General features: G+C 40.1%; 1 protein-coding gene across 1 annotated transcript in view; it reads right to left on the bottom strand.

Annotated features, from left to right (window-relative positions):
• SBNO1 (strawberry notch homolog 1) overlaps window positions 1–18406 on the bottom strand; it is a 78856-nt gene extending 60450 nt beyond the window's left edge. Inside the window, exon 1 of the mRNA XM_051972667.1 lies at window positions 18246–18406. The gene's annotated coding sequence lies outside the window, so the exon portion shown is untranslated. The remainder of the gene's footprint in view (window positions 1–18245) is intronic.
• Between the last annotated feature and the right edge of the window lie 4 nt (window positions 18407–18410).

Below are 18410 nucleotides of genomic sequence, written 5' to 3'. Positions count from 1 at the left end.
GTTGCTCCAATATTGCTCCTGTCAAATGAGATTTTTTAAAAAAATTCTAAAAAGTAATCATATAAGAAACCACTGTTTTAACATCAGAGACCAATGTATTTGGGGATTTTTAAAAGTTTATTTTTGCTTATCGAAATCATCTAATTTTCTCTATAAATGTTCTGTCTTGCCAACATTTTCTACATATATATGCTTTCAAGGTATTTCTAGTTTACCTACTTCATATTCAGATGCACTAAACAGTGCTACGGCCAAGCACTGGTACCATGAGCCTTGGATGACTGGTGGCAGTGTCAGAGAATCACTAAGGACCAACACAAGTTGCTTCCAATTTGATCTTTCCACAGTTATGTTAAACAATCTCAGAGCTGCATTTGCTGAAAGTAGAACAAAGCTGGTTGTGTTAGGCTCCTGTCTACTGACTTTGGTTTGAACTGTTTTCATTTGAAAAGCAAAGTATTTATATGAGTTGTATTCAGAAATAGCCAATAACTTTGACCACTACTCTGTGCCCTCCTCTAATACCCCTCTCCTCTCACTTCAATTGGGCATGTTCCAATTTGGAAAACAACAAATAAAGGTCAGTGAGTTTAGTTGTTAATAGTTGTTAAAACTATCAGTTAAAACTATCCATGCTATCCAGCATGTCAGCCTTGAAGGAAGGACAGACAAAAAGCTACTGCTCTCCCAGACCCCAAGATTTGGGGTCCAAGATCATCTCTTAACCTTTCTTGTATCCTGGATCTCTTGGGCAGTTTGATGAATCCTATGGCCCCCTTCTCAGAATTGTCTTTAAATGCATAAGATACATAGGATTACAAAGCAAACCAATTGTACTAAAAGACAGCTATCAAAATTTTTTTCTAAAAACGTTTCTAGCAAATTTTTCTTATAAAGGTCTTTCTCACATATTTTTATAAATCTGGCATAGTATTCTATATAAGTCATTTCCCAACTGATAAGTGGTTAAAGGGTATGAATAGGGAAAATAAAAACTACCATTAGTCATATTAAAAAATGATCTAAATCACTAATAATTAGAGAAATCAAAATTAAAATAACTCTGAGTTATCACTTCACACTCATTAGATTGGCTGAGATGACAAAAGTCATAAATGACAGATGATAGAGGACATGTAGAAATACAGGTACACCAAGGCACTGCTGTTGAGCCTATGAATTGATGCCCCCATTCCAGAGAAAGTTTGGAACAAACTAGCAAAACCACTACTAGGGCTGTATCCCAAAGAAATCAAAGAAGAAGAAAAAGAATCCATATGCACAAAAATATCTATCACAGCAACTCTTTCTGTGGTGGCAAAGAACTGAAAATCAAGGCTCAATTGGGAAATGGCTGAACAAGTTGAGGTATAAAATTGTCATGGAATACTATTGTGCTTTGAGAAATGATAGGAGATGGTTTCAGAAAAATCTTGGGAAGATTTACATGACCTGATGCACAGTGAAGCGGGCAGAATTGGGAGAATACATTACACAGTAACAACAACATTGTATAATGGGATTAGTTGCCTGCTGTGATCAATATAATGACCTAAAACAATTCCAAAGGACTGATGATGAAAAATGCTGCCTCCAACCAAAATCTACATCCACGTACTGAGTGCAGGTTGAATTTTTCCCCTTTTATTTTTTCTTGCTTTTTTTTCCCTAAAAATAGGATATATACACACAAATATGTTATGAAGTCATGCTAATGTATAACAGGTATTATATTTCTTGCTTTTCCTGGAAGGAAGGGAGAGAATTTGGAACTCAAAATAAACATTTGAATTTTTAAAAAAAATATGTTGGAGTGTGTTTGAACCAGGTCCCAAGATGAGTGCAAAATTTTCAATGGGATCATTTACTCCTCAGACCAACAACCACTACAAATTAAGAACTGATATTATTGTTTTATGGATTATCTATGCTAGACTTTAGAAAGTAATGGGGAAAATGCTGATGATGCAGATTAAACTTAAAAGTGGGAAGGAAATACTTTTTCTAAATCAAGTTCTGGCCATCAAGGATCATCCAACCCTTTTTTGTTATCTGTGCAGATAAGGAACAAGTTGCCCAGGTGACAAGAGCAGCCCTTTAGCCAAATGAATGACTGTTTTCCTCGTTCTGTCCCCAGGACCCCTCACTTCCAGATCTCAGCTTTTTGTCAGGTCCATTTTCAGCCAAGAAAGAGTCAGTGTTGGAAATTGTTTGCTTCTGTTGCTTAGGTGATCAGCCTGATGGGGTGGCCTGGCCCTCTGCATGGAGGGGGAGTAACAGAAGCAATGCCACAATATGATGAAAAGATGAACTGGACTGTGGGGCAGTTTTATAGTTCAGGCACACATCCTCTATCTGGGGTGGCAAAGGAATTATTTTTATTATTAGAGGCAGCAAATAGATAACTCTGGATTGAAGTCATCCCTGAGTTCAAATCCAGCCTCAGATACTTATTAGCTGGGTGACCATGGGCCAATCACTTAATCTCTTTCAGGTTCCAAATCTGCAAAATGTCAATCAATTATGCTGCACCAGACGAGACAGAAAAACAAATCAAATAGTCTCTGTCCTTATATTCTTTTGAGTTTACATTCTTTTGGGAGAGACAAACAAGTAAATGAATAATAAGTCTTTAAGGACAATTTACAAATAATTATTAGGTAATCAGCAGGAGAATAGTACAATAACACATAATTCAAAGGTAAGTAGGTCAAGTCCAAATAAAAAATATATGCAAAACACCCGTCAGTGACAATAAGAATGCCTTTTGTTATTCCAGAGCATTATAGATCTCATCTCTAGACCTGAAACAAGAAGCATTAGGGGCCACTGTTTGAAAACTGGTATTGACAGCAAACAGTTCAGAGCCAGTAATTTACTTAACTGCTATCTGTCTCAGTTTTCCCAACTGTAAATTAAGGATAATAACATCATTTACCTCTCAGAGTTGTCTCAAAATCAGAGAGGATCAAATGAAAAGATTTTTCAAAGTATTTATTTAATACACTGGTTGGCACACAGTAGGCATTTAATAAGGGCTTATTTCCTTCCTTTCTTTCCCCTATTAGAAAAGGCCACATGCTCTAGAGCTGGAAGAGACCCATAGTGGTCATCTAGTTCAAGGGCAAATGATAATAACTGAAGGAAGCAGGATCTGAACTCTGCCTCTCCTACTTTACCATAATATATCCCTAGAAAGGAAAACCTGGGATAACCTGTAACTATTGATGTCAAGTCAATGGAGAAGAACCAGGTCGTTTACCCACTGACCACAATAATGGCTCTGAAAAACGGTACTCATTCAAGGACTCAAGGAGGCTTGGGATGACTCCTCCATACTTCCTATCTCTAGGCCAAGAAAAGATGACCTGACTGCAGAATGAGCCTGGGGAGCTGTTCGGCTTGTCTAAGCTTGGTTACAAAGGGCAGCATATTGGTGGATGAGAAAAGTAATGTTTAAAAAGAAAAGGAAAAAAAAACATCAATTAAATGTTTTAAAAACCCCAAAAGTTCAGAAGATACAAGTTGGAACATTTTTATTCTTACTTTGCAAAACAATATATGGGCTAAAAAAGCTAACAAGTTCACAGTCTCGTATAAAATTCTCTTTTTTGTTCCTATATGAATATTCATAGGGTTATAGATTTAAAACTAGACTAGAGACCCTAGGGGAAACTGAAGCCCACACAGATTTAATGAGTTGGCTAAGCTAATATGGAGGCCTGGGATTTGAACCCAGGTTCTTTGGGTTCTATTGCACCATATTGAAATGTCAATGTCTTCTGGACAGTTAAGTTCTTTTTTTTTTTTTAATTTTAATAACTTTTTATTTACAAGTTATATGCATAGGTAATTTTACAGCACTGACAATTGGCAAACCTTTTGTTCCAATTTTTCCCCTCCTTCTCCCCAGCCCCTCTCCTAGATGGCAGGATGACCAATACATGTTAAATATATTAGAGTATAAATTAAATACAAAAAAAGTATACATGTCCAAAGATGGTTAAATTCTGATTTAAAAAAAAAAGAAAATTAAAAATAATGATAATTTAGAACACAGCAGGAACAAAGCATTCAGTCCTTTCTCAAAGGAGGCATTCCTTAAATACTTGAGGATGATAAAGAAGACACTGAAGGCCCATTGGTAACCCCAGTCATTTTGAAGTGATACAGACAGAACTCCCTGCCTGCCAGCAGTTTTTCAGATGGTCTGTATGCTCCCGGCAAGAACACCACCCTGAGAGGATCAGTCCAAGGCTCTCTGCTAGAATCTTAACTGGCTGCTTATTTCCACTGTGACCTTGACCACTCATTCATTCAGTGAGCATTTCAGTACCTAATATGTGCCAAACTGAGGTAATGGGAATTCAGAGAAAAATAGGCAACAACAGTTCTTCCTCTCAAGGAGATTACATTGTATTGAGAAAAACAATATGTGTCCGTTTAATACAAAGTAAATATAAAACAGTGAGGGGAGATGCAGGGGAGGAGGAGACCCACAAAAGGGAGGATGAGTCTTATTTGGTTTTGAGCTGAACTTAGAAGAAAGTCGAGGGATTTAAGAAGCAGAGGCTGAGAAGGAGTACATTACAGGTATTGGCAGGGGGAGGTTGCCCATGGAAAGGCACAGAGATGAAAGATGGAATGTCAGGCATGGGCATGTGGAGTAGAGACCCCAACTGTTTGGAACATAAGAGTGGTAAAATAAAGTAATGTGGAGAGGTAAGACTGAAGATGTGGACTGGAAAGTATGAAGAACATTCCACAAAGGAGCCACTGATACCATTTCAACAAGGAAGTCAGATCTCAGGCTCAAGGAATATCCCTTTGACAGTCACCAAGAGAATGGATGGGGGAGAGAGAAACCAGATACCCCTAGAAGAAGAGTAGTTAAGAGAGCCCCAAACTAAGGTGGTCATTAGATGAATAGAAAGGAACAGATGCAAGAAATTAATGTAGAAGTAGTTATATCAGGGCTTGACAACTTTCTGGCTTTAACTAAGGAAGAGAAGAAGAGAAACTCAACCTTCATGACTGGAAAGATGGCAGTACTCTGGCCAGAAAAAGAGAAGTTCAGAAGTAGGATGGGTTTGGTGGGCAGATGAACAGTTCTTCTTTGGACATGGTAAATCTGAAATTTGTGTGGGGCAAAATTGAAAGTGTCTAACAGGAGCTGCAGGGGAAAAGACTAGATATATGGATCTTGGAGTCATCTGAATAAAGATTAGCCAAAACCATTCGAGGTGATGAGGTTACCATGGAAATAGGGAATGAAGAACTGAGACCCTTGTAGCACCATACCTTAGGCTTTGGCTTTTTCATCTTGAAAATGAGAGGGACCCCTAATCCCTTTTAGTTGTAGAGTTAGGATCAAAGACTAAGCATACATATATATATAAATATATATAAATATATATATATATATATATATATATATATATATATATATATATAAAAGCTATAGCTTCCTCAATTAGTAAATACAAGTTTTCTGTGTGCCCAGTACCTTTGCAAGGTTTGGGGAGAAATAAGCAAGACTAAAAGTATAGACTCTCTGCTCACAAGCAGCTTACTTTTGTCAATCAATAAGCATTTATTAAGCTCCTGCTATGTTCCAAACACTGTGCTAAGTGCTATGTGCTAAGTTTAGTTGGGAAGAAGTATTAAGTAATAGACTATAGATTCAATATTACACAACCATCCCTTTACAATAGTCAAAGGTAGTGTTAAGTCCTTAAACTGAGAATTGGAACATTAGAGAGAAGGATCATAGATTTAGAGCTGAAGAAACCTGTTAAAGAGGTCATCCTGTCATTTTGCAGATGAGAAAACTGCATAGTACAAAAAACTGTTATCTAAATTAGACCAGTAGGAAGGAGCTGGGTTAGGAAGGACTTTGAATGACCAAGAGCAATTTGCATTTGAGCCTGAGAGATGATAAGGAGCCAATGTACGGAGAAAGTGGAGGGGAAGAGAAATAACTTGATTAGGCCTGTTGGTCTTCTGGTGTTATGGTAGTAATCATAAGTATTATCAAAAGACCAAGAAAATAATCTTGATTTATGCAATGACTTTGGTTGCTGAGGGCAGTAGTAGGGAATTGTATTAAGAACTTAAGACTTTTTCCGGATTCTTACCTTTGTCACAAATATCATCCTACACTTAGTACTTAGTGACTTCAATCCAAAGAAGGGGAAAGTGATAATGGGGAGAAATATATAGGACAGTAGAGTTTAAGAGAAAGAAATGAAGATGATCAAAGACTTACAGATTAAAAAGAAACCTCATACTTCTATACAATAAACATTTTCCTCAAAAGAAGACTTAGTAGGTCTGGAACACCAAATCAAAGACTGACCATCCACATTTTAAGATAGGAAAAGATTTATTATAGCTACAAGTTACCAAGTCAGCTATCTATACTCAGATTGTGAATTTGTCAGACCTATGGTTATAATTTATAATGAAAAAATATAATAAGAAAAAAGATGATGCATTTTAAAAGATTTATCCAATGTGGTTCTTTTCAACAGCAAGGTGATTCAGGCCAATTCCATTGGTCTTGTGATGGAGAGAGCCACAGGCATATGGGAGAGGACTGGAGATTGAATGCATACATTACAACATAGTATTTCCACTTTTTTTGCTGCCGTTGTTATTAGCTTTAATTTTTTTCCTTTTTGATCTGATTTTTCTTGTGCAGCATGATAATTATGGAAATATGTACAGAAGAATTATATATTGGATTATTTGCTGACTAGGGAAGGGATGGGGGAAAGGGAAGGAGAAAAAATTGGGGACACAAGGTTTTGCAAGGGTGAATATTGAAAACTATGTTTTGAAAATAAACGGCTTTAAAAATAAAAAGATTTATCCAAAATGGGAAATGGACAATTGAAATGACTTTTATAATCATTTCACCCAGAAATTAAATCAATGAAGATTATTTGCTACAAGGGACACCAACAAGGTCAGAAAGCACTTTAGTAAATATGATTTAATTTGCTGAATGAATGCTAAATCACATATATCAGCAAATGAAGCACCTGATCCTCAAAGATTGAGACCCAGCTCTCACTAGAGTGGCTACTAACACGGCAGCAACAACCAGGTACGTCCTCCCTGCTCCTAAAACCAACAGATGCTCAGCTAAATTCTCAATACCAAAGGCAACCTGGGACAAATTATAAACTACTCAAAGAAGGATGGTGGACAATTATGAGCAAAATAGTTTCAGAACTACTGGAAGGAGGCAGACGATGATGCATGGATAGAACACTAGCCCCAAGTTCAGGCCTTACACACTTAACACTTACTACCTGTGAAATCTTGGAATAGTCACTTAACCTCAACTGCTTCACCAAAACAAAATAAAACCAATAGCAGAGTAAAACTAGTCCAAAGAAAGTTTTGTGAGATACATAAGCAAAGTCATCCCAAAGTCATTCAAAGACGAAAGCAGAAGGAAAAAAAATACTCAAAGCAAAGAAAAATGGAAAAGATTTGCAAAAACTATTACAAATAAATTTTTTTCCCCTCAAGCATAGTGGAAGCCCTACACTTGGAATCTAATCTCACAGCCTCTGGGATGCTTCTAGATGAAGTAGAAATTCCATTAAAGAAAGTAAAACTGGGAAAGCCAAACTTGATCAAATGTATACAGAGGAGATGTGAGGGAGGCAATACAACCGAGAAGGCATGAAGAGAATAATTTACAAGGAGTCTGAAGAAAGGAGAACCCCCAGAGGGCAGAAAACAGCTTAGGCCTCAACTGAACCCCAGAGGGCAGAAAACAGCTTAGGCCTCAACTGAAAACAAAAAGCTAACATGCAAAACAGGGACAACCATCTATCTTCCACTCTGAATCAAAAAGATCTCCCACAATACATTGTTGGTGGAGTTGTGAACAGATCCAACCATTCTGGAGGGCAACTTGGAACTATGCTCAAAAAGTTATCAGTCTGTACAGACTCTTTGACCCAGCAGTGTTACTATTGGGCTTATAGCCCAAAGAAATCTTAAAGGAGGGAAAAGGACCCACATATGCAAAAATGTTTGTGGCAGCTCCTTTTTGTGGTGGCAAGAAACTGGAAAAGTGAGCAGCTGCCCATCAATTGGAGAATGGCTGAATAAGTTATGGTATGTGAAGGTTATGGAATACTATTGTTCTGTAAGAAATGACCAGCAGGATGATTTCAGAAAGACCTGCAGAGATTTGCATGAATTGATGCTAAGTGAAACAAGTGAACCAGGAGATCATGGTACATAGCCACAAGATTATATGAAGATCAATTCTGATGGACGTTGCTCTTTTCAACAATGAGATGATTCAAGCCAGTTCCAATGATCTTATGAAGACAGCCATCTACACCCAGAGAGAGGATGGAGTGTGGATCACAACATAGCATTTTCACTCTTTTTGTTTGTTTTCATTTTATTTTTTAATTTATTTTTCCTTTTTTATTTGATTTTTCTTGTGCAACAAGATAACTGTATAAATATGTGTGTGTATATTGGATTTACATATATTTTTAACATGTTTAACATATATTGGATTACTAACCATCCAGGAGAAGGAAGGGAAAGGGGGAGAAAATTGGAATGCAAGGGTTAATGTTGAAAAATTACCCATGCTTATGTTTTGAAAATAAAAAGCTTTAATAATAATAACAAAAAAAAAGATCTTCCAGCTCCATACATATTCTGAACACCCTCTATGTCTGGAATGTTCTCCCTTCCCTCCACTGATGGCTCTGACTTCCTTTAAGTTCCAATTAAAATTTCACCTTCTCCTAGAAGCCTTTCCCAGCCCCTCTTCATTCTAGACAGTTCTCTCTGTTAATTATCTCCAGTTTATCCTGCGTATAATATGCTTGTGCATATTTGTTTGATTATGGTCTGACACATAAGATTGTAAGGTTAGGGACTGTCCTATGCCTTTTTCTGTATCCCCAGAGCTTAGCACAGTGCCTGGCATAGCAGCTGGGTAATATTTATTGACTACATGGCCATTTAGGGTTAGCTACACATGAATTGAAGATGCCTTCTCTGAGGATAATAGCAAGAAATAAGCAGGTTTTTCTAGGTGATATACAAGGGACCATATTTTTATCATCTGACTATTAGTTCTAAGTTTTAATTGTTGATTGATACTGTTTTACAACCAGCTGTCTCCTATCCATACATCAAGTTCATCCAAAACTTCTTCATTCTCACAACTAAAAGCAACCATGTCTAATGTGAGGCATACGACAGAGAAAGGTGTGTTCTACAAGTGTTGATCTCTGGGACACAGTCCAAATTGAGGAGACATCCCCTGAGGATGGGGAGGTCCTCCAGATGTTCCATCTCTCCAAGACACTACAGGATCTCCTAGAAGGGAGCCATAACCATTCAAAGCATTGGTAGCAAGAGTAAAGACAGATCCCTAGGACACATTGCATTATTATATTATATTATGTATTTTTTTCTTCTGTTAAACTTTTTCCCAATTATATTTTAATCTGGTTCCTCAGCATTCATGGTGATTCTAAGGAAAGACCCAAAGACTTAAGAATGTCTATTGCTCTATTAGTATTGCCCTCTAGACTTTACCCTATCTGAAGGAACATCCTACAGAGATTGTCCAACAGTATGTCCATCTAGTACACATTATATGTATGGATCTAGAATAGAATGGATGGCTTTGGGGAATTTTAAAGCACTTTTATTTTTTAAAAAAATTTATTAAATAACTTTTTATTGACAGAACCCATGCCAAGGTAATTTTTTACAGCATTATCCTTTGCACTCACTTATGTTCCGATTTTTCCCCTCCCTCCCTCCACCCCCTCCCCCAGATGGCAAGCAATCCTTTACATATTAAATAGGTTACAGTATATCCTAGATACAATATATGTGTGCAGAACCGAACAGTTTTCTGGTTGCACAGGGAGAATTGGATTCAGAAGGTATAAATAACCCGGGAAGAAAAACAAAAATGCAAGCAGTTTATATTCATTCCCCAGTGTTCTTTCTTTGGGTGTAGCTGCTTCTGTCCATCCTTGATCAATTGAAACTGAATTAGCTCTCTTTATCGAAGAGATCCACTTCCATCAAAATACATCCTCAAACAATATCGTTGTTGAGGTATATAATGATCTCCTGGTTCTGCTCATTTCACTTAGCATCAGTTCATGTAAGTCTCGCCAGTCCTCTCTGTATTCATCCTGCTGGTCATTCCTTACAGAACAATAATATTCCATAACATTCATATACCACAATTTACTCATTCTCCAAATGATGGGCATCCATTCATTTTCCAGCTTCTAGTCACTACAAACAGGGCAAGCACTTTTACTGACCTTGAGGTTCCAATAATAGCAAAAGCCCATCTTTTAACTCCCAAAATTTTGTGAGCATAACTGTATAACAGCAAGATCTTGAACAGTGCGGTCTCCAAAGAAATAAAGATGAGAGTGCATAGTGGGTGTAAAGGATGCCATTAAAGACAGAAAAAAGATGGGCCATGTGACTATGGGCAAGAGTCAGGAGTGCTTCCCTGGTGACCTAAGGGTGAGGGGGTCTGGGGATTCCCTGGGATATCTCTGGAGAGGACCAGACCAAGAGTCACATAGAATGGGCATGCAGGACTTGAGGCCTCTCTGAGAGGAGCTGACACCAAAAAAAGTAAATAAATCGTTTATATATATATATATATATATATAGAGAGAGAGAGAGAGAGAGAGAGAGAGAGAGAGAGAGAGAGAGAGTGAGAGAGTGTGTGTGTGTGTGTGTGTGTGTGTGTGTGTGTGTCCTGGCCAAACCAAGGTATGGATGCGATGGGATCCCTAAATGCCCATCTCACCTTTGCCTGGTGTCCATTCCTAGCACTTAGTACAATGCCCTAGCCCAAGAAAGTGTTAAAGAAATGCTAACAGATCACCTGCTTGTTCTGTATCTTGTTGTAACCTATGGGATTGGCCAGTTAAGAATTTATCCAGGGTCATACTTTTATCACATTTCAGAAAAAGAAATTGATCCCTGATCCTGCAGATTAAGGGGCTGATTTCTGCCTTTTACAGCATATCAAGGGTTTGATGGTTTGTTTGTTTTTTCACTTGAGATAAAAATACTTGTTCGACTTCATTTTATAGACCTCTAGATGAAATAAGCTTTGTTCAGGGTCACCCATCTAGAATCAGGGGTGGAATTAGCACCTTGTTCTGAATCCAAGATGAGAACTCTTTCTAGTGGATGCAAAGTCCTGCTCAGGACAGAAGTTAGAGTTTGTCCCCATCCCATCCAGTCATCAACAAGGTGTTCACCCTCTGTGCCCTGGGCCACAAGTGGGCACTTGATACATATCTGATGTGCTGAATCCTTTGCAACAGGGAAGGACTCAATGCAGGTTTGTGGCTTCCAGGGAGACCTGGGTTTCCAGGCCTCAGGCAACTCAAAGGTATGGGCTGTGATGAATAAGTTTAATCCCCAAACCACAGAAACCCAGGCAGTTTTCACATTGGTTTTTCCTTTTTGTTTGGGTAGCCAAGTATTATCAGTAATATCCTCTTTATCCTGTAACACCTGGCTGAAGCTCTAGAACCCAGAGGTGGGTGATTTAATTGTACAGAGAATTCCCAAAAGATTTGCTTCTGGTAGAACAGCTGAAATTGAGAATTTATTCCTGGACTAAGCCACGTTTTCTGTAGGCTCAGGAGCAGGACCACCTGGCACCTGGGGTTGTTCTTTTGACAGCCCCTTTGGGGGAAAAGTCAGGAAGCCTCACTCAGTGTGATGTGTAGTGGATAAAAGGCCTGAACTTGTCTCAGAAAAGCCTGGGTTCAGATCCCATCTTGGAGCAAATTTTTACAGAGAGCTTTTAGACTTGCAAGAGCTTTATACGTATTATTTTATTTGATCCTCCTCTAGCATAGGTACTGTTATCCATTTTAACAAATGAGAAAATTAAGGCAGCCAGAGGTAAAGTGACTTGCTCAGGATCCTGCCAGCAGGTGTTGTGAATAGTCTTCTAATCCCCAGACCCAAGGCTCCATACCACTTCTACACCTGATTGCCTCATATGCCCCTGCTGCAGGAAACTAGGCTGAGGGAAAACTAACCTGGGAATTCTTTGGGGTCTCTCCCTACCACTGTTTACTGGAATAATCAAGCTTCCTCTCTTGTAGGCCTGCTAGCCATCAGGTTCTCACCTAGTCTAAACTTATAAAGGGATTTCTTACCATGCACTCCACTTGCTAAAGCTTTAGAAATAGTAGCTCAGGTAATAAGAAAAAGAAAATCAGCGGAATGAGAGAGGGAAGAACGTTGCTTTTTGCAGAGATGATCATTTACTTCAAGAACTCTAGAGTGTCAACTAAAAACAAACTCAAACAATCAGTAACTTCCACAGAGTTGCAGAATATAAAATAAATCCACCTATATCTTCAACATTTCTGTGTACAACTAATAATGTCCAGCAAGAAAAAAGAGGCAGAGACAAGGGCAGGCAAGGGGAGGGGGAGTGGAAGTCCTTTACCTTCCAGATAATCTGAGACTCCAAACTGTAATTCAAGCAGGATTTGGGGGAGGAGGTACAGAGTGTGTAGAGAAAAGGAGTAGTTTGTCAGCAACAAATAATAAAATGTTCTCTTTTTTGAGCAGGGGTGGGTGATTTAATTGGTACAGAGAATTCCCAGTAAGGAAACTCCTGAAGGCAAAGAAAATCAGCAACTTTTTATCTCGGCCCAAAGGAGGTACAGGAAAGTAGAGTCTCTTTCCCAAGGTCCCAGAGTAGATCCAGAGCTTTGTCCAGCAAAGGAAGAAACTGGGACCGTAAGAAAGATGCCTGCTACTGAATAATGCTGAACTGACAGCTCTTCACAGAATTAAGGGAAGGGACAGGAATAAGCATTCATTAAGCTCTTATTATGTGCCAGGTGCTACTAAGTAATTTATAAATACTCCCTTTTTTTAGAGTCGAACATAGGAAGGCAGATATAAGAGTTGGGTAAACTATTTAATCTGCTTCCTCATCTGTAAAATGGGAATCACTTCCACCTATCTACCAGGATTGCAGTGAAGCCCAAATAACAAAGACTTCGAAAACCTCAAGGCACCGTAGAAGGGCTAACTCCTATTTTTATAGTTGTTGTTAGATCATTGACCACAAAGCAGCCAGAAGAGCCTAGAAGTGGTGGTGTGGTGGGCTCCAAGTGAAATGTCTTTCATTAAAGTCTGGAGTCACATCACCAGAATCCTGAGGTCCCAGGGGGAGGCTGCAGAACCAGCCTTTCTGGCCTTTCAAGGCCCTCCAACTTGATCTGGTTTGGCTTTTACATCTTATCAACCATTAGTTTCCTTTATGCACTTCGTGTTCTAGGCCAACCAGCTCACTGGCCAGCTCCCAAGGTGGCCATACTGTTCCTCATCACAGCACATGCTGTCTCCCCCACATATCTCCGTGTTCTCCCACCTCACCTCGACCCTGACTCTCTTCCAGGGCCGCCCCCTCCAACTCAAAAGTTTTCCAAAGTACTTCCTCCCTTTCTCAAAAGTTTCTTTTCCTTTCTATCTTCCCAGAGAACAGGAAAGGTTCTAATTTTAGGGCCTATAGTGCCACATGGCACCCAGTAGGTGTGCTTTTAAAGTTAGGAAAACATTTTTAAACCGATCATTTTTAGGTTACTTCAGAGTTAAACTCAAACACTACTAGCTAGCTCCACGAGGCCTCCCTCTACCCAACTCTAACTACCAAGCCATGCTGCTTTGCTTAGTTGATTTCAAAAGCAGGATTCGTTTAAAAAATAAACAATTTCCAAATCATCAACAGAGAGACTGATCTGTTCCCTGAAATGGTAAACAATGGCAGTCTTCTCAGAATTTGTCTGTACCCCGGGATGTAGGGAGAACAAAGCCAGTCTAGGTTTTTGTGTTTGGAAGAGGGCGGGGGACTGTTTTTCAGCTCACCCCAAACCATATCGAGAAAGTGAATTCTCTAGCTGACGGGAGCTAGCACCATACCCTCTATTCCTTATTCCTTAGAAATGTCACTTTAATAACAAAACAGCAATAAGGATTTTCTAAGAAATAACATTTTTGGGTGGACAGAATTACCTTAAGTGGCCTTTCAGAAATGACTTTATAGGGACCATCTGAGGGAAAGTGAAGTTTTCCTCAAGAGATGTTTTATCATTCTTTTCATTTCAGTTATTCCTCTTTTTAGGTCACCTAGGTAGCTTATCTGGTCTTTCACAAACTCTTTCTGCTTTAGACTATAAAGTGATTTAACTGTCCTCTGATTCTTGGGGTAGGTCATCAAGGTCAGGAATTCTCAAAGTCCTTTTGTTTTTTCTATCACTGAAATTTAAATTCATGGCCTGAACTCCCTGCAAGGTTCAGCTCCAGTGCCCCATCCAAATCCTGAGAAGCTCTCTGAACTTCAGTTTCCTCACCTGTCAAATTCAAGAGTTGGATCAGATGGTTTCCAAAGCCTCTTTCTGCTTCAGAGCTAGGATGATGACAGAAGAAGCCTTTCTCTGTAGATTTCCTCTAGCTGTTAAGTGTTATAGGCAAACTTGTGTGTGTACACATGAATACGTAGAGCTGTGACAGGCCTTAAGGGGTTCTTGGATCTGACACTCATTTTACAGATGAAGAGATTAAGGCCCATAGAAGTGACCTGCCCAGAGCCCTCACAGCTGTTGATCATCTGAGACAGAAGAGAACCTAGCATCTGCTCCATTCACGCCACCAAGTTGTAGCCAAATTTGTTGTGTCCCCTACAGTCCAGTACATAGTGACACATAGTAGGCTCATAACTTGGGTTGGTTAAAATCCATTTCTTGCCCTGAGAATAGACAGTCACTGCCAGCACATACTGAAAAAATGCAGGTGCATGAGTCAATGCAGGATCTCACACTTGGTCTTCCTCCAAGTTTGCCTGCTGGAACATCAGACATCCTTGTGCTGATGCATTTCAGAGATCTTTGTCTTCTGTGCTCCCCTCTCTGAGGGCACCAAAGAGAGAAAGGGAGAGGAATAAGCAGTTCTCAATTCTATCCCTAAGTTAGGAATTAGCTTTGAAAACTAGAATATATTCTGTTCCTATTAAGACTGTCATTTTTAATTGTTCTGTAAGAAAAGACGACAATGAGCAGACTGATTTCAGAAAAGCCTGGAGAGATTTACATGAAATGATGCTGAATGAAGTGAGCAGAACCAAGAGAACACTGTACACGGCAACAAGATTGTGCAGTGATCAACTGTGATGGACTTGGCTCTTTTCAATAATGAGGTGATTTAGGCCAATTTGTACAGACTATGATGGAGAGAGCCATCAACATCCAGGGCTGGGACTGTAGGGACTGAGTATGGATAAAGTATAGTATTTTCACCTTGGTTGTTGTTATTGTTTGTTTTTCTTTCTCATGGTTTTTTGTTTTTGTTTTGGTTTGGTTTTTTTTTGCCTTTTGATATGATTTTTCTCACACAGCATAACAAATTGGAAATATGTTTAAAGGAATTACACATGTTTAACCTATATTGGATTACTTGCTGTCTAGAGGAAGAGGGTGGGAGAATACAAAGTTTTGCAAAGATGAAAATTAAAAACTATCTTTGCATGTATTTTGAAAAATAAAGTTATTATTATAACCCAGTGGTATTTCTGAGTTGAGATTACTAGTGCCTCAAGGAGCAGACATAGCACAGAGAAGGAAAGCTTGGTAGAGTACTTTGGACTTTATCGGAAGACAATCCTGATGCGGTTACTTCCACTCCTATAATACACTGGTCACAGATCCCTGGGTGTTGGGTGCCCACTTCCAAGACCACAGGTAAAGAGAGGTTAACTGCACCAATTAACCAAGACAACAAATGAGCACCTTCTGTGAACAGATAGTTGACAGATATATTTCTCTTAGGCTAAATTTAAGCTAACTGTGTTGATTGCTTTCTCTTTTTGAATATGCTCTGTTTTCTTGACAATTCTGTCTACTGATTCATCTCCAACCTATCTGACCATTCCTTGGTCATCTTTCTCTGATTCTTTAGCCACATCATTCGCTTTAACCATATCTTCCATATTTCCGCCTCCTTTCCTAACTTTAATCACTGAATGGGCATTGCCTCAGTCAAGCTGAGACCTGTTAAAGTCCTTGCTTAAAAAGGCCAGAGTCTCCCACTGCATATAGGGCCACCTCCAGTCGAAGTGATGTATTATATCTGGCCACTGCATCCAGAGGGCTCTGGAGGGGGAAATGAAGCACAGCTCTTCCTCATTTAAATCCAACTCACTTGCATGTCATGGCATCACCTCCCTGATGTCATGGTCCTCTTGGAGATCTAATGACAACCAACCACCACCAATTAGAATGAGAGGAAAGATAATCACCGCTCAGGGGAATGGAGAGCCTAGGAAAGAAGAGGTCATGGGCAGATAGCCTGACAGCAGGGTGTGGAATGAATCCAGAAGGATATAGTGGAAAAAAGCTCTGAATTTGTCAAAATGATTATGTGATTAAAAACAAGCCATTTCACCTCTCTGAAAAGGTGATAAAACGGGATAATAATGCCAAGAGAAGTTAATTTACAAGGTTGCCAAGTCAGCATCAAATATGGGAGGGAACATACTGTAGGTGAGTGTAAACTTTTGCCAAATTTTTATCATTATTCGAGCAAGAAACTCTAGATAGATGACTCTGGCAATTACGCCTACAGTCCACAGGAGAGGAAGTGAAGATTTGGGGTAATGGCACCCCTAAACTAGAAGAGCCTGAAGCTTCTCAATTTAGAGAGGAAGAAACTCACCTCTGGCCATTCTCTGGCTGTGGAAAGTGACCACAGACACATTGTAAGACCTCCTACCCCCCCAGTGCAAAGCACAAGCAAGTGCCCCAATCTTAAGGAACTGACAAGTTTTTTAGACAGAAAACACCATCCCAGAATGGGGCGCCTTCTGAACTTCCCAAGCAGCATCAGAATGACTACTTATTCCAATGGGCCTGGAGTCAACAAGGCTAGGAGTTCAAATCCAGCCTCACCCTGGGGCACTTAACCCTGTTTGCCTCAGTTTCCTCAACTGTAAAATGGAGATCTTAATAGTACCTAGTTTGCAAGGTTGTTGGGAGAGTGCCTGATATATCTAAGGCGTTTTATAAATGCTTGTTCTTTCCCTTCATTCCAATCAATCCCACACTTATCTGAAAGAGCAATTCACCAAGCAAACCAACTTTTAGGAACTGGGCACTGGGTTATTGACACAAGGAAAATGGGAGACAGCCCCTAGTCTCAATGCAGACCAGCATTGGTATGAGCCAAACAAAAGGCACTGCCTAGAGCAGGATAAGGGACTTGCCCAAAGTGACCTGACCTGTACCTGTCAGACATAAGGTGTCCCAAAAGTCTGGGTGCAGTTTTAATTTTAAAATTAAAACGACAACCAAACTTTGGGGCACTCTCTATGTACCAAATAAAGATGGTGTGGGGAGCTGGTAGTGGGAAGGAAGAGTCAGGAAAAGTTAAGGAAAAGTAGCCGATTGTTTTAGGAAACCGGAGGGAGGAAGGAGGGAGTTGGGGGGGGGGGGGCTGCCCAAGGAGAGGTGAGAAAGGAGAGCATTCTGGGGCTTGGGGGGGAGGGGGGCCTCCACTGCAGCCTTCCTCAGTGCCCGCACCAGCCTGTCAGGAGAAGACTTAAATATAAGACTAGAAAGTTAGGAAGGGTCGTAAAGGGGGTTAAATGTTTGGGGAGAATGTAATTTTACTCTGGAGTTCATAGGAAGCCTTTGAAGTTTCTGGAAGGGACCTAATGGATGGCAGAAACCAAACCGGAGAACCCTCGCCAATATATTAAGAAAAACGGCACTGGTTCTAGAGTAGGGAGTCTCTATCCCATCATTGGCATCCTTGGGCAAGCAAGTCACATGATGGTCCTGTGCCTCAGTTTCAACATCTGTAAAACGACCGAGAAAGCCTCTTCCAGCTCTAGATCTCCGACCCCTTGGGGGGGTAGGGGAGAGGCTGCCCCACTCCCCTTCTGGGGCAAGCGTTAATATCCGTAACTTTTTCTCTTCACACCGACCCCCAAATCCGCCTCGATTCAACTTATACGATTTGCTCTGGGTGATTCTCTCTAGATCTACGCATTCCGTCCAGTTTTCAAATGGGGGGGAGGGGAGGACAGGGGAAAGAGAAACTACCCCAATCACTGCCCACAACAGGCGCTCAATCCAATGCTGCTCAGGAATTGCTAATTAGTGCGTGCTTACCTTGCACACGATCCCAGAGGAACAACAAAAAAACGAATCAAGCTACGGGTCGCGAAGATAGGCCGAGGGTCAAGGGGTCAAAGGGCAGCCTCCGTCCTGAAGTGCAAAGACCCCGCAAGAGCTCCCACCACACATTCGCTCACCCCGCGGCGGAGGCGGAGGCGG

This window comes from Antechinus flavipes, chromosome 1, assembly GCF_016432865.1.
Source record: "Antechinus flavipes isolate AdamAnt ecotype Samford, QLD, Australia chromosome 1, AdamAnt_v2, whole genome shotgun sequence".
In the NCBI taxonomy this organism is placed as follows: domain Eukaryota; kingdom Metazoa; phylum Chordata; class Mammalia; order Dasyuromorphia; family Dasyuridae; genus Antechinus; species Antechinus flavipes.
This window is presented reverse-complemented; position numbering and strand designations above follow the sequence as displayed.